Source organism: Pristiophorus japonicus, chromosome 8 (assembly GCF_044704955.1).
Source record: "Pristiophorus japonicus isolate sPriJap1 chromosome 8, sPriJap1.hap1, whole genome shotgun sequence".
In the NCBI taxonomy this organism is placed as follows: domain Eukaryota; kingdom Metazoa; phylum Chordata; class Chondrichthyes; family Pristiophoridae; genus Pristiophorus; species Pristiophorus japonicus.
In genome coordinates, this window is record NC_091984.1 from 174,215,781 (window position 1) to 174,233,018 (window position 17,238).

A 17,238-nucleotide genomic window follows, 5' to 3' on the forward strand; every position below is an offset into this window, starting at 1 on the left:
GTTTACAGGACTGTAGTAATACCCGCCCTCCTGTATATCTCAGAAACATGGACCATGTACAGTAGACACCTCAAGTCGCTGGAGAAATACCACCAACGATATCTCTGCAAGATCCTATAAATCCCCTGGGAGGACAGACGCACCAACATTAGCGTCCTTGACCAGGCCAACATCCCCAGCATCAAAGCACTGACCACACTTGATCAGCTCCTCTGGGCAGGCCACAGAGTTTGCATGCCAGACACGAGACTCCCAAAGCAAGCGCTCTACTTGGAACTCCTTCACGGCAAACGAGCCAAAGATGGCCAGCGGAAACGTTACAAGGACACCCTCAAAGCCTCCTTTTTTAAATAGGGACGTTACATTTGCAATTTTCCAATCTGCTGGGACCTCCCCAGAATCCAGGGAATTTTGGTAAATTACAACCAATGCATCCACAATCCCTGCTGCTACTTCTCTTAAGACCCTCGGATGCAAGCCATCAGGTCCGGGGGATTTATCCGCCATTAGTCCCATTATCTTACTGAGTACCACCTCCTTAGTGATTGTAATTGCGTTAAGTTCCTCCCCCCCGCCACCCCACATCATCATCATCATCATCATCATCATAGGCAGTCCCTCGGAATCGAGGAAGACTTGCTTCCACTCTTAGCATAAGTTCTTAGGTGGCTAAGTCCAATACGAGAACCACAGTCTCTGTCACAGATTGGACAAGCAGTTGTCGAGAGAAGGGGTGGGTGGGACTGGATTGCCCGATGCTCCTTCCGCTGCCTGCGCTTGATTTCTGCATGCTCTCGACGACGAGACTCAAGGTGCTCAGCGCCCTCCCGGGTGCACTTCCTACACTTAGGGTGGTCTTTGGCCCCTTGACAATCCACTGTTGGAATATTGTTGGAATATTGACATTTCACACTGATAGGCTGGATGGAAGGGACCCCAGGCCCATTGATGTCATCACCATCCAAAGTGATTACTGGGAACAATACCCCGAGAGGTATTTCAGAGACACTGTGCCTTCGCATTATTAAAGCACAGTCACGACTCAGTCCCAACCAAAACTGTTGCAAGGCAGGAAATGGCTAGGCCATTGTCTTCCAAAAGATAAGCCAGATAAGCAAGATTGGTTTGAGATCGAAACTCATTACCCATGGGGGCCATCAACTCAGGAAACGACAGCCATCCAGTAATCAGCACCCAATATCTCTCCAGGTGCAAGGCCTGGGAGTGGGGAAATTAAATATAATTTTTCAGAAAGATTTGAAAGGCTTATGAGGCATATAAATTGACCAGAAAAAGCAGCAAACTTGAGATCTGGGAGAAATTTAGAATTCAGCAGAGGAGGACTAAGGGTTTAATTAGGAGGGGGAAAATAGAGTATGAGAGTAAGCTTGCAGGGAACATAAAAACTGACTGCAAAAGCTTCTATAGATATGTGAAGAGAAAAAGATTAGTGAAAACTAATGTAGGTCCCTTGCAGTCAGAATCAGGTGAATTCATAATGGGGAACAAGGAAATGGCTGACCAATTGAACAAATACTTTGGTTCTGTCTTCACTAGGGAAGACACGAATAACCTCCTGAAAATACTAGGGGACCGAGGGTTTAGCGAGAAGGAGGATCTGAAGGAAATCCTTATTAGACAAGAAATGGTGTTGGGGAAATTGATGGGATTGAAGGCCGATAAATCCTCAGGGCCTGATAGTCTGCATCCCAGAGTACTTAAGGAAGTGGCCCTAGAAATAGTAGATGCATTGGTGGTCATTTTCCAACATTCCATGGACTCTGGATCAGTTCCTGTGAATTGGAGGGTAGCTAATGTAACCCCACTTTTTAAAAAAGGAGGGAGAGAGAAAACAATAGACCAGTTAGCCTGACATCGGTAGCGGGGAAAATGCTGGAATCAATTATTAAAGATGGAAAGCAGTGACAGGATCGGTCCAAGTCAGCATGGATTTATGAAAGGGAAATCATGCTTGACAAATCTTCTAGAATTTTTTGAGGATGTAACTACTAGAGTGGACAAGGGAGAACCAGTGGATGTGGTGTACTTGAATTTTCAAAAGGCTTTTGACAAGGTCCCACACAAGAGATTAGTGTGCAAAATTAAGGCACATGGTATTGGGGGTAATGTATTGATGTGGATAGAGAACTGGTTGGCAGACAGGAAGCAAAGAATGGGAATAAATGGGCCGTTTTCTGAATGGCAGGCATTGACTAGTGGGGTACCGCAAAGTTCAGTGCTGGGACCCCAGCTACTTATAAATGATTTAGACGAAGGAATTGAATGTAATATCTGCAAGTTTGCAGATGACCCTAAGCTGGGTGTCAGTGTGAGCTGTGAGGAGGATGCTAAGAGGCTACAGGGTGACTTGGACAGGTTAGGTGAGTGGGCAAATGCATGGCAGATGCAGTATAATGTAGATAAATGTGAGGTTATCCACTTTGGTGGCAAAAACAAGAAGGCAGATTATTATCTGAATGGTGACAGATTAGTAAAAGGGGAGGTGTACCAGGGTGTCATGATGGTACATCAGTCATTGAAAGTAGACATGCAGGTGCAGCAGGCAATAAAGTAAGCAAATGGCATGTTGGCCTTCATAGCGAGAGGATTTGAGTATAGGAGCAAGGACATCGTACTGCAGTTGTACAGGGCCATGGTGAGGCCACACCTTGAATATTGTGTGCAGTTTTGGTCTCCTAATCTGAGGAAGGACATTCTTGCTATTGAGGGAGTGCAGCGAAGGTTCACCAGACTGATTTCCGGGATGACGGGACTGACATATGAAGAAAGACTAGATCGACTCGGCTTATACTCACTGGAATTTAGAAGAATGAGAGGGGATCACATAGAAGCATATAAAATTCTGATGGGATTGGACAGGTTAGATGCAGGAAGAATGTTCCCGATGTTGGGGAAGTCCAGAACCAGGGGTCACAGTCTACGGATAAGAGGTAAACCATTTAGGACCGAGATGAGGAGAAACCTTTTCACCCAGAGAATTGTGAACCTGTGGAATTCTCTACCACAGAAAATTGTTGAGTCCAGTTCGTTGGATATATTCAAAAGGGAGTTAGATGTGGCCATTATGGCTAAAGGGATCAGGAGGTATGGAGAGAAGGCAGGAATGGGGTACTGAAGTTGCATGATCAGCCATGATCTTATTGAATGGTGGTGCAGGCTCAAAGGGCCGAATGGCCTACTCTTGCACCTATTTTCTATGTTTCTATGTTTCTGTGAGCCACTCCAGGCCACCGGGACTGGGGGTGGGGTGGGGGTACGGATCCGTCAATCCAACGGTCAGTATTGGTGGGAGGAAATGTGATGGGCTTTGAGGATATAAGGAGCCTTGTTTTGTAACAAGCTCCAGCCCAGGAAAAGCTCAAGTGGAAGCTCTGGCAACCAGCTAATCCAGTATGTGGACAACTTGCTTTTGTTCTCCGTGGAGGGGGAGGAGCACGAGCCACTGCTGGATGAGCTGTTGAGGCTGTTGCGGGAGACAGGGTTTAAAGTGAACCCAAAGAAAGCCCAGATCGCCCGGGCGTAAGTCAAATTCCTCGGGCTGATCGTAAGGGCTGGTGAAAGGTCTATAGATGAGGCAAAGAGGAAGGCAGTACAGGAGTTACCCGCCCCCAGGAATGTAGCCGGGATAAGATCCTTCCTGGGACTCAGAATACTGCCGGGAATTTATATAGTGTTACGCAGCCACGGCAGCCCCTCTGCTTCGGCTCATCCGCAAGGGAGTCGGGTGGGAGTGGGACCAGAACTGCCAGGAAGCGTTCATCTGCCTCAAGGAGGATTTACAGGCGGCACTGGGAGCCATTAACAGGAGTGAGGAATTCTTTCTGGAGGTAGCAGCCAGCTGCGATAGCTTGAGTGCGGTGTAGCTCCAGGAGCGGCGCGACAAGCTACGACCCGTGGCCTACTCCTCAAGGGTTCTCACTGAAGTAGAACGGGGATACTCCAACTGCGAGAGGCATCTCCTGGCCACGCACTGGGCCGTAAAGCGCTCCCAGCTCTTAATGGGATCATACCTGATAACTTTACTGACTCACCACACCCCCACTCAGATGTTGTTAGATGGGAGGATAAAGGACAGAGCAGTGAGCCGTGCCCGTATTGCTCGCTGGACTTTATTGCTCTCGCAGATGAATCTGAGAGTGTAGGGGTTGATAGAGCCAAAGCTGGCTGTGAATTTAATCTACCAAGGGACGGCCCATGCATGTACTGTAGAAGGGGTGTGGGACGTAGATGTGGGATTCCGGGCCGGGATACACCCAACAGGCCGGGAGATCTACGTAGACAGATCCAGTTCGGTGGTGAATGGGGAGCGGCTCACTGGGTGTGGGATTTATGACCCCACGGCTAAGGTAGCAAAGGCCATTAAACTCCCCAGCACCCTGAGCGCTCAGCACGCCGAACTGTTGGCCATGGTGTACGTGGTTACCCAACCCGATGAGTTCCCCAACCCCTATACCATCTGCTGGGATTCCATGTTCACTTGTAATTCATGCACGGAGCACTTGGCCACTGTTGCTAGAGGTCATGGACACCCGGGGAGATTACTACATACACAAGGTTAAAGCCCATTAAAAGACAGGGCCCAAGAGGGAGGGCAACCAAAAGGCAGATGAGCTGGCCAAAAGGGGGCCAGGGAAGGAGTATTCTGGGATCCATACAGAGCAGGTCCAGTAGCAGCAATCCGGGGCAAGGGAGGCACACAGGGGGTAGCTTTGGCCCCGGACTTAAAACAAGTCCAAGCGCAGGATCCCGTATTTAAGGCCGTCCTTCTAAAAAGAGAGAACGGCGAACCGGTAGAGGGTCCGTTCGGGGCAGCGGACATCACGGTTAAGGAGGGGATGCTTTTCAAGGGGGATCGGTGGATAGTTCCAGCACAGCACCAGGAGGAGTTCCTCCAGTTGGCCCACGGGAGCCTGGGAAGCAGGAAAACGCTCAGGAAAAAGCTCAAGCGGAAGCTCCGGCAAGCTGAAGTTCAAGCTCAAGTTCGAAGCTCTCTTCATTTCAATAAAACACCACCAGAAGCTGAGCGCTGCTCGTCAACCCTCACCAACGGACCTCGACTCAAACTGGAACTTGGATACTGCGCGGCGATACGGAACCAGGGGCGAGACGTACAGGAAGAAGCTGCATGCAAGACAACGGGCAATCAGGGTGAGCATATTGTCTGCGCCTACACATCCGCAAGACCACTTAGCTGTGTGAGGGGGTGATTGTAATTCCCAACCAAACCCAAGGGGTTTAGTGCTGGGGGGGGGGGGGGGGTGCTGTGTTAGTTTATTTCACGAGAGGGCTTTTTTTATTAAGCCGTGGTAATTTAGTATGGCAGGGCTTATTGGACAAGCCAGTGTTGTAATGTTTTGCACTGTTGATGAGTGGTGTTATTAATCTTATTAAACACAATATGGTTGGGCCCAAACAATGTGTATCTGTGTCTGATCTGCCCATAGAACTTGTAGTAGGAGGTGCGTTTTTGGTACACCCGAGAAAACCACCTACAATAGCTGAGGCCCAAGCACTGATCCTTGCAGCACTCCACTAGTTACACCCTGCCATCCCAAAAATAACCTGTTTCTTGCTGCCACTCTCTCTATTCTTTCCATTAACCAATCCTCAATCCCATGTGCCATAACCTTGTGTAACAATCTCTTGTGTGTCACCTTATCGAATGCCTTTTGAAAATCCAAATATACTACATCCACTGGTTCCCCCTTATCTACCCTGCTAGTTACAGCCTCAAAAAACTCTTAACAGATTTGTCAAACATGATTTCCTTTTCATAAACCTGTGTTGACCCTGCCTAATCATGTTGTGATTTTCCAATTGCTCTGTTACCATGTCTCGAATGCCAAGGGCTCAATTTTCCCCAATGCCGTTTTTTGGCGTACTTGAAGAGTACGCCCATTTTTTTGGGGGCCCAACTACGCCAAAAAAAATCATCCAACTTTCCCCATTTGAATGTTGATTTTGGCGCCGCCTAGCCTGTCCTTTAGCTTTGGGGGTGGAGCCTAAGATCTGCGCCAAAAAGATTGGGTTGCCAGAGTAACGAGGGACACACTGCGGACTGAGGCTCGAAAGTGAAACATCAACCTGCACATCACCTTACACATTGCAGCAGCTTATCAGCATTAAATTATTAAAGCGTGTACGCCAAAAGTCTATCTCCCCCTCCCTCCACCACCCCACCCCGCCGCGCGCCCCCGCCCCTCCTGCCCTCCCGGTGCCAGGTGCCGCTCCTAACCCTGGCCAAAAGGCCTCCTCCACCCCCCACCCCCTCTCTCCTCTTCCCCTCTCACCTCTCCCCCCCCCCACTCACCTCTCCCCCTCTCTCTCTCCTCTCCCCTCTCCCCTCTCTCCTCTCCCCCCTCTCTCTCCTCTTCCCCCCTCACTCTCTCCCCCTCACTCCTCTCCCCCTCTCTCCTCTCCCCCTTCTCTCATCTCCCCCCTCTCTCCTCTCCCCCATCTCTCCTCTCCCCCCTCACCTCTCCCCCTCTCCCCCCTCTCTCCTCTCCCCCCACTCACCTCTCCCCCCCTCTCTCCTCTCCCCCCTCTCTCTCCTCTCCCCCTCTCTCCTCTCCCCCCTCTCTCATCTCCCCCCCTCTCTCCTCTCCCCCCTCTCACCTCTCCACCTCTCTCCTATCTCCCCCCTCTCTCCTCTTCCCCCTCTCTCCTCTTCCCACCTCTCTCCTCTTCCCACCTCTCTCCTCTCCCCCCTCTCTCCTCTTCCCACCTCTCTCCTCTCCCCACTCTCTCCTCTCTCCCCCCTCTCTCTCCTCTCCCCCTCTCACTTCTCACCCCTCTCTCACCTCTCCCCCCTCTCTCCTCACCCCTCTCTCACCTCTCCCCCCTCTCTCCTCTCCCCCTCTCTCCTCTCTCCCCCCTCTCTCCTCTCCCCCTCTCTCCTCCTCTCTCCTCTCCCCCTCTCTCCTCTCTCCCCCCAGTCACCTCTCCCCCCTCTCTCCTCTCCCTCCTCTCTCCTCTCCCCCCTCTCTCCTCTCCCCCCTCTCTCCTCTCCCCCTCTCTCCTCTCTCTCCCTCTCACCTCCCCCCCACCTCTCTCCTCTCCCCCCACTCACCTCTCCCCTCTCTCTCCTCTCTCCCCCTCTCAGCTCTCCCCCCCCTCTCCTCTCTCCCCCCTCTCTCCCTCTCTCCCCCTCTCAGCTCTCCCCCCTCTCTCCTCTCCCCCTCTCTCTCTCCTCTCTCCCTCTCTCTCCTCTTCCCCCTCTCTCTCCTCTCCCCCCTCTCTCTCCTCTACCCCCTCTCACCTCTCCCCCCTCTCTCTCCTCTCCCCTCCCTCCTCTCTCCCCCCTCTCTCCTCTCTCCCCCCTCTCTCCTCTCTCCCCCCTCTTGCCTCTCCCCCACCTCTCTCCTCTCCCCCCACTCACCTCTCCCCCCTCTCTCCTCTCCCCCTCTCCCCCTCTCTCCTCTCTCCCTCTATCCTCTCTCTCCCCTCTCCCCCTCTCTCCTCTCTCCCCCACCTCTCTCCTCTCCCCCCACTCACCTCTCCCCCCCTCTCACCTCTCCCCCTCTCCCCCTCTCTCCTCTCTCCCTCTCTCCTCTCTCCCCCCTCTCTCCTCTCCCCCCCCTCTCTCCTCTCTCCCCCCTCTTACCTCTCCCCCACCTCTCTCCTCTCCCCCCACTCACCTCTTCCCCCCCTCTGTCCTCTCCCCCTCTCTCCTCTCTCTCTCCCTCTCTGCTGCTGCTGTCCTGGCCGTGGAACAGCATCTGCTACACTGATTCTCGTACCTGAGCCGATTTTGTTAACTGCTCCGAAGATTTTTCCAGATCGGATACATAAGAAAAATTGGGCGTAAATCGGAGTTGGCCAATCTTGCTTAAATGGCCAGAATTGGCGCAGGTGGCAGGTTACGCCCCCTATGAGGTAAGCAAATCGTAGCCTAAAAGAATCCTACCTAAGTGAATTACACAAGCGCAGAAACTTTGGAAAAACTTGGAGATTTTAATTTACTCCAAAACAAAACGGTGCACGCCAAAAAAACGGCGCAGATATTTAGGAAAACTTGAGCCCTAGATTCTAGCATTTTCCGTACTACTGAAGTCCGGCTAACTGGCCGAAACTCGGAACTCCTTCACGGCAAATGAGGCAAAAGTGGGCAGAGGAAACATTACAAGGACACCCTCAAAGCCTCCCTGATAAAGTGCAACATCCCCACCGACACCTGGGAGTCCCTGGCCCAAGACCGCCCTAAGTGGAGGACATGCATCCGGGAGGGCACTGAGCACCTCAAGTCTCATCGCTGAGAGCATGCAGAAATCAAGCGCAGGCAGCGGAAGGAGCGTGCGGCAAACCTGTCCCACCCACCCCTTCCCTCAACAACTATCTGCCCCACCTGTGACAGACTCTGTGGCTCTCATATTGGACTGTTCAGCCACCAAAGAACTCATGTTAAGAGTGGAAGCAAGTCTTCCTCGATTCCGAGGGACTGCCTATGAATGAATGAGTTCTCTGTTTTCTCTTTCTTTAACAGCAGAGCTACATTTGCTACCTTCCAATCCACAGGGACTATTCCAGAATCTAGGGAATTCTGGGAGATCAAAACCAATGCATCCACTATTTCTGCAGCCACGTCTTTTAAAACCCTAGGTTGTAGGCCATAAGGTCCAGCGGATTTGTCGACTTTTAGTCAGATTAATTTCTCCAATACTTTTTCTTTACAAATGTTAATTACTTTACGCTCCTCACTTTCATTGGACCTTTGATTCCCCATAATTTCCGGCATGTTCTTTGTGTCTTCTACTGTGAAGAAAGAAAATATTTGTTTAACATCTCCGCCATTTCTTTATTCCCTGTTATAATTTCTCCTGTTTCCGCCTCAAAGGGGCCCAAGGTTACTTTCGCTAATCTGTTTGTCATGTATGTAGACCATGTACACTAACTGTATAGTCACATAAGGTGTGCCACCAGAGGGCACTGTGGTGGGAGACCTGAGGGTCACCTGCATAGGTTTGCAGGGCCCAGTATAAAAGGCTGCCCACCATGCTTGTGCCTCACTCTGGAGTTACAATAAATGGGACTAAGGTCACAACAGTTCAAATACAATACTGGACCTCGTGGAGTCATTCATAAGAGTATTAAAGACATAATAACTGGTGACGAGATTACGAACTTTCACACAAAAATGACTAACGTTGGTGCATTAGAAAGGTTCTCAGAGGGTGAAGATTGGGAAGACTTTACGGAGCGGCTCGACCAATATTTCGTAGCAAACAACCTGGTAGGCGATGATCCGACCACTCTGGCAGATAAGCGCAGAGCTATCCTGTTGACCAGTTGTGGGCCTGCAGTCTACGGCCTCGTCAGGGACTTGCTTACAACAGAGAAAACAACGGCCAAGTCATACAAGGAGCTGAAAGTGCTAATTCGGGACCAACTCAAACCGAAGGAGAGCATCCTCACGGCCAGGCATCGAGTTGATACACACAGCCATCCTGTGGACAAGGAAATCGCGAAGTACGCTGCCGACCTCAGGAGGCTGGCAGTACTGTGTGAATTCGGCGCATCCCTCGCCGATGCGTTGCGGGACATCTTCATAATTGGCATCGGTCATGAGGCCCTTCTTCGCAGGCTACTGTCTACCGAAACCACCGTCACTCTGCAGAAGGCCATCAGCATCAACCAGGCGTTCATGACCTCAAGCTGCAGCTCCAAGCAGATGATGACTCACTTTCAGGACTCAAACCCGGCAAGTACTGTAAATTGAATGGCGCCTTTCACAGGCAGAACTGTTGAACGTGAATCTGCCCAGGACAGAGCGTACAGGCCCCGAGTCCTTTAACTCAGAGTCTGCCGAGGGGTGCAAACGTAAGTCGAGTAGCACCATGCTGGCATTGCGGAGGTAATCACAGGGCTCATCAGTGTCGGTTCAGAGACTATGTGTGCAAAGGCTGCAGCACAAAGGGCCACCTCCAGCGAATGTGCAAAAGAGCTGTGATTCACCACGTGGAAGAGTAGTCAGCAGATGGTTGTGAATCCAGCGCGGATTACGAGGAGATGGCTAGAGAGGCAGCTCAGTCCCAGGACGAAGTGTATGGAGTATATACCTGCACCACAGATTGTCCTCCAGTGATAATGGAAGTCGAGATAAATGGCGTTCCAGTCTTCATGGAAGTGGACACGGGGGCGAGTCAGTCAGTAATGAGCCAGAAAGCCTTTGAGAGGCTATGGAACGATCAAGCTGAACGACCCAAGCTGGTCCCAGTTCAGGCAAAGCTGCACACCTATACCAAGGAACTGATATCAGTTGTTGGTAGTGTGGATGTAAGTGTATCCCATGATGGCGCGGTGCACAATTTACCATTGTGGATTGTTTCAGGTGATGGACCAATGCTACTTGGAAGAAGATGGATGGGGAAGATTCATTGGAACTGGGAAGACTTCATCTCTCCGGCGATCGACATCCCCCATGCTCAGAGGCAGAGCAAGCCCCCACCTTCGGTTGGACCAGGCACCGGAGAGCAGATCCGCGCAGCCGCTGAGGCACAGACCGCTCATCACGACTGCGGGGCGATGATCCGGCCGAGACGACCCGAACGCACCTTCCCGGTTTCAGTGGCAGGACTCCTGGGGAGGAAGATTGGATCCGAGGGCGCCTTCCCAGCTTCAGTGGCAGAATCCCTGGGAAAGAAGATCGCGGCAGTTGACATCATGGACAGGAAAAAGATGGCTTCCAAGCCACGAGGTGAAGTGCTAATGGAGCAACGACACATAGTTCCATGCAAGGAAGACAATTGGGTTAAAAGTAGTAAGGCCATTTTAAAGGAGGCCAGCAACCCGCCATTTTTGAATGAACTGCTTGAGATTGGTAACCAATGTAAAAGTCCAGCTGTAACGAGCAAAATGTTGTTGAGCAATGTCAGGTGCAAATTGCAATCAGCCAATGTAGCAGGCGAACACCTAACAATTGTATTCAGGTCCAGCGGGCTACCCAATTCTGTGGCCTGCGTCCCCGGGATCACAACGATGTATCATAAAGATGTATCACAGCTGACAGAAGTAGATAAGCCACAGAGTAAACGATCCCCGTGTTACACTCATAATAAATGGTCAGACTGAGTACTGTGTGCAATGAACAAGTGTGACCTTAGCTCCTTTATTAAGGTTCCAGAGTGCAGGTAGCTCGTAGGTGGCCTGCTTATATACTGTGCTCCCAAGGGATGCTGGGATCCCTAGGGACTCCAACAGATGGGCCCTCTGGTGGTCAGGTGTGATGCAGGTTACAAGGGGTTAAATACATAACATCACTCCCCCGTGAAGTCAACAGTATACTTATTTACAAGGTGAGACGATCTGGGGCTTTGCACTCCCTTGTCGATCGTCTCGGTACAAATGTTGGTGTGGGTGGGTTGGTCAGTTCTTCATTTGGCTGTTGGGCAGACGACCTTGCCGGGCTGCTGGGGATGATGAGTTCGGTTTCGTGATCAACTGTGATATCAGTTGCCACTTCTGTGTGTGTTGGAAGCTCAAAGTTGGTGGTGTCCTCTTCAGGTTGTTCGTAGCTGTTGGTGAACCGCAATTTGATTTGGTCCAAGTGTTTCCTGTGCATTTGTCCATTGGTCAGTTTGACCTGAAATACCCTACTCCCCTCTTTGGCTGTGACTGTGCCAGCGAGTAATTTGGGACCAAGTCCATAATTGAGCACAAACACAGGATCATTGATCTCAATATCACGTGACAAATTTGCGCGTTCATGGTACACACTTTGTTGATGCCGCTTGTCCTCCACGTGATAATGTAGATCAATGTGGACCAGAGAGAGCCTTGTTTTAAGTGCCCTTTTCATGAGCAGCTCAGCTGGAGGAATCCTGATGAGTGAGTGGGGTCTGGTGCGGTAGCTGAGCAGTACTCGGGACAGCTGGGTATGCAGGGAGCCTTCCGACACGCGTTTCAAGCTTTGCTTGATGGTCTGAACTGCCCGCCCTGTCTGGCTGTTGGATGTGGGCTTGAAAGGGGCAGATGTGACATGTTTGATCCCATTGCGGGTCATGAATTCTTTGAATTCAGCATTGGTGAAGCACGGCCCATTTTTGCTGACTCGGACATCAGGCAAGCCGTGCATGGTAAACATAGCTCGTAGACTTTCAATGGTGGCCGTGGTTGTGCTTACAGATGTTATTGCACATTCAATCCACTTTGAGTAAGCGTCCACGACAACCAAAAACATTTTGCCTATGAGTGGGACCACGATTTGGATGTCTAGGACCACAAACTTAGCGGTGCCTCTCTGGGTGCATTGCTCAACTGAGAGCAAGCGTTGCACTGGCGCACACATGACTCTAAATCTGAGTCGATGCCAGACCACCACACGTGGGATCTGGCTATGGCTTTCATCATCACGATGCCTGGGTGGGTGTTGTGCAGTTCGCAAATGAATGTGTCTCTGCCTTTCTTGGGCAAGTCTACGCGATTGCCCCACAAAAGACAGTCCGCCTGCAGGGACAACTCATCTTTGCGTCTGTGGAATGGCTTAATTGCTTCCTGCATCTCCACTGGACCAGCTCCCATGGAGGACACAGATTTTTTTACCAGGAACAGTAAAGGATCCTAGCTGGTCCAGGTCCTAATCTGGCGGGCCGTAACATTCTCAAATGCCTCCATGACCATGAGCAAGTCCACTGGCTGTGCCATTTCGACCCCGGTGGTGGGCAATGGTAGCCAACAGAGCATCTGCACAGTTCTCTGTGCCTGGTCTGTGGCGGATTACATAGTTGTATGCCGACAGCGTGAGCACCCATCTTTGGATGCGGGCAGAGGCATTGGTATTAATCCCTTTGCTTTCAGAGAATAGCGATATGAGCGGCTTGTGGTCAGTTTCAAGCTCGAATTTGAGGCCAAATAAGTACTGGTGCATTTTTTTTACCCCGTAAATGCACGCCAGAGCCTCTTTTTCAATCATGCTGCAGGCCCTTTCGGCCTTGGACAAACTCCTGGATGCTTATGCAACTGTTTGCAAAATCCCTGATTCATTAGCCTGTTGTAGCATACACCCGACTCCATATGACGACACATCACAAGCTAACACCAATCGTTTACATGGGTTATACAGGACAAGCAGTTTGTTAGAACACAATAAGTTTCTGGCTTTCTTAAAGACAGCCTCTTGTGAATTCTCCCATTCCGAGTCATCTCCTTTGCGCAGTAGTGCATGTAGGGGTTCTAACAGGGTGCTTAAACCAGGTAGGAAATTACCGAAATAGTTAAGGAGTCCCAGGAACCACCGCAGCTCCGTCACGTTCTGTGGTCGCGGCGCATTCTTGATGGCCTCCGTCTTGGCGTCAGTGGGTCTGATGCCATCTGCTGCGATTCTTCTTCCTAAGAATTCGACATCCTGTGCCAGGAAAACACACTTCAAGTGTTTCAACCTGAGTCCCACGCGATCCAACCGACCAAGAACTGAACGATGCAAAATTCACAAGAACCCCCCCCGTTTTTGGGCTCATTTGAAAGGCAATTTAATTTGGGACTATCTAACGAAAAGTTTGAAATCCTAAAGTGCTTATGGAAGAAACTATGAACGTTAATTGAATTTTGGACTTTTAAAAGACAAATTCAAGGCTGTAAGCGGGCCTAAAGAACTAACAGGAGACAACTTGATTATTGAGGCTGTCTGGGTGTTGGGACTAACGTAACTTGTCTGGAGAAATGGGTATTCGAGAATCCTTCTCCACAAGAGACATTAACATTACAACAAATAACCCAGAGATAGCCAACCATCAACCTGAATCTGGAAAACCATTTCAGCATATACATCACAAAGAGGCCCAATGCAGCCTGTATGCAAAAAACTAAGCACAAAGGGACATCGCGATTGCCAAGCTAATATTTCCATCAGGAAATAGATTTAGAAATGCAATCCACCCAAAACATATTAACTTTTAACGAGCCCGCCAAAATATTACAAAAGAAGTCAAGCCCGCCAAATTCAAACAAAGAATCCTGGACTGATTTGGCGCAAAGATTAGAACAACTCAAACGGTATAACTGGCCCCCTGTTTTAACAGAGGGTATGCCACAGGTGATATACTGCGAGTATGCCATCAAGACAAGGAGAGAAACCAACGTGACAGTTGTAAACTAACTTCTCCAGCCTCAATGTCCTGAAGTCCTGAAGGAAGGAAGAACATCACCATCGTGGCAGCAACCGACCACAGCCAACATGGTCCCAACGAAAAACCACCGCGATCGACGAAACTCGAAACAAAATTCCAACAGGAAGAAACTGAAGAATCGAAAGTTTCCACTCTACAATCTAAGGCCTGACTACCAACAGGTGAAAACATTACCTAAAGAGACTTGAACCTATTTCTAATGAAGAAAACCGGGTACTTACCCCATAGATCCAAAACGCGCCTTACTGCATCAGCGGACTCAACCCCAACTGAAGATTGCGCAGGAAGAAGTCTTCACCGACGTTCGGGGTACGGCAAGCAGAACCCACAGAATTCAACGAACCCTGAAATCGCAAACTACTGCCAACTGACCAGAAAGGATTGGTAAGCATAGTCCCTGCCTGCCATGGAGTCTAACCTAGCTAGAATTAGGTATTGGGAGGTGGGAGGAATAATTTTTACTGTAACCCTCTTTGAATGTGTAATGTATTGTCCTTTATTAGAGTGATTATAGGTTTGACATTGTAATTTCTTGACTATCAAAGTTCTTTTGCATCAAACCAGTGTCCTTTGCACTTGATCACCCCCCCCCCCCAAATAAACCCAGAATCTAGAACCCAAGGGAGTGAGAGCGATTTGATCCGCTCAAGTTGGTCAGAGGTGAACCTAACCTCCGGGACCACCCCCTTACAGAACCTCCTCCAGATTCTTCAAGTGCTCCATGGTGTCCCGACCTGTAACCAATATGTTGAACTGGAAGACCATTGTGCAAGGAACCGAGTTTAGCAGGCTCTCCATATTCCACTGGAAGATCGCTGTAGCCGACCAAATCCCGAACGGGCACCGGTTGTAGATAAACAGACCTTTGTGCGTGTTGATGCAGATGAAGACTCCTCCAGCTCCTGCATCATGTAGGCCGAGGTCAGGTCCTGCTTGGTGAATGTCTTCCCTCTAGCCAGGGTCACGAAAAGGTCATCTGCCTTGAGTAGCGGGTACTGGTACTGCAGCGAAAAATGGTTAATCGTTACTTTATAGTCCCCGCAAATTCTAACCATACCGTCCTCCTTGAGTACCGGAACAATTGGACTAGCCCAGTCGTTGAACTCCACCGGCGTGATGATGCCTTCATATTGAAGCCTGTCCAGCTCGATTTCCACTTTTTCACGCATCATGTACGGTACTGCCCGAGCCTTGTGGTGGATGGGTCACGTACCGGGAACCAAATGGATCTGCACTTCTGCCCCCGAGAAGCTTCCAATGTCTGGCTCGAATAACGAAGGAAACTTGCTTAGAACCTGGGTACATGCGCTGTCATCGATGGATGAAAACGCTCGGATGTCTTCCCCGTTCCAGCGGATTTTCCCCAGCCAGCTTCTGCCAAACAACGTGGGGCCATCCGCTGGCACAATCCGCAGCGGGGGTTCATGTACAGCTCCATCATAGGAGACTTTGACTTCAGCACTGCCAATTACAGAGATTAGTTCCTTTGTGTAAGTCCTTAGTTTTGTGTGAATGGGACTGAGCTTGGGCCTGTGTGACTTTTTTCCCCACAGCCTGTCGAAGGCCGTCTTACTCATTATGGACTGACTTTCCTCCATGTCCAGCTCCATAGACACTGGAATACCGTTCAGTTCAACTTTCAACATTATTGGTGGGCATTTCATCTGAACGTGTGTACCCCGTATACCTCTGCCCCCTCCGTATGAGTTTTCAATTCCGTCTGATCCACTGTGGATCGATCTTCCTATGCAATGTGGTGGATTGCAGGGTTTGCAGCTCACCTGCACATTCGTTGGAGATATCCGATTGTTCTGCGGCCATTGCACATAGTGCTTAAAGCAGCATTGATGGGGCCGATGATCACCTCCGCAGCGCCAACAGGGTGTTAGCTGCCTCACATTAACAGACGATGGCGGACTCTGGGTCGATTGAGGTCGGGCCACAGCAGCTGGCGTGTACGTCCTGCCCTGTACATTTCTGCTCAAAACCAACATTACTTTATGCACAGTACTGTCCGAAACTTATTTGTTCTGCGAAATCTGTTTGGTGTTGTCGCTGGTGGACATAAATGCCTGGGCTATCGTTATGGCTCTACTCAGATTCGGAGTTTTTAAAGTCAACAGTTTGCGAAGGATTGTCTCATGTTCGATGCCCAGTACAAAAAAGTCTCTGAGCATTTATTCTAGGAATCCCTCAAACTCACAATGTCCTACAAGGTGCTTTAGTTCGGCGACGTAGCTCGCCACTTCCTGGCCCTCCGATCGTTGACACGCGTGGAACCGATAACTCGCCATCAAAATGCTTTCCTTAGGATTTAGGTGCTCCTGGACCAGCGTACACAGTTCTTCATAGGATTTCTCTGTTGGTTTTGCCGGGGCCAGGAGATTCTTCACGAGACCATAGGTAGTGGCCCCACAGACAGTTAGGAGGATCGCCCTTCGTTTGGCAGCATTCTCATCCCCTTCGAGTTCGTTGGCCACAAAGTATTGGTCGAGTCTCTCCACGAAGGCCTCCCAATCGTCCCCCTCCGAGAACTTCTCCAGGATGCCGACCGTTCTTTACATTTTCGTGCAGTTGTTCGTTACCTCGTCGCCAATTGTTACGCTCATAATAAATGGTCAGACTGAGTACTGTGTATAATAAGCAAGTGTGACCTTAGCTCTTTTATTAAGGTTCCAAAGCGCAGGGAGCTCGTGGGTGACCTGCTTATATACTGTGCTCTCAAGGGATGCTGGGATCCCTTGGGGCTCCAACAGGTGGGCCCTCTGGTGGTCAGGTGTGATGCGGGTTACAAGGGGTTAAATACATAACACCCCGGACAGCACTGGCACCGGTAGTGATACCCTGCCTCAGATCGGTTTAACATTGCAGGCACCCGATGGCATGAACCGCCACGGGCCAGAAACAGTAAACTGCGCCTATGCTCGCAGTCGGCTACCGTCGCCCACCACCCGGGTGGAAAAGGAACTGCTTACAAACTCATTCACCACCACGGCAATGCCCAAGAACAAAGGGTCACCCGCAACAGCTCCTCTGAACGGAACCTGGACCAGCCAGGATCCCAAACTAGAGAGTGCTCACAACGGTGCCCTCAAGG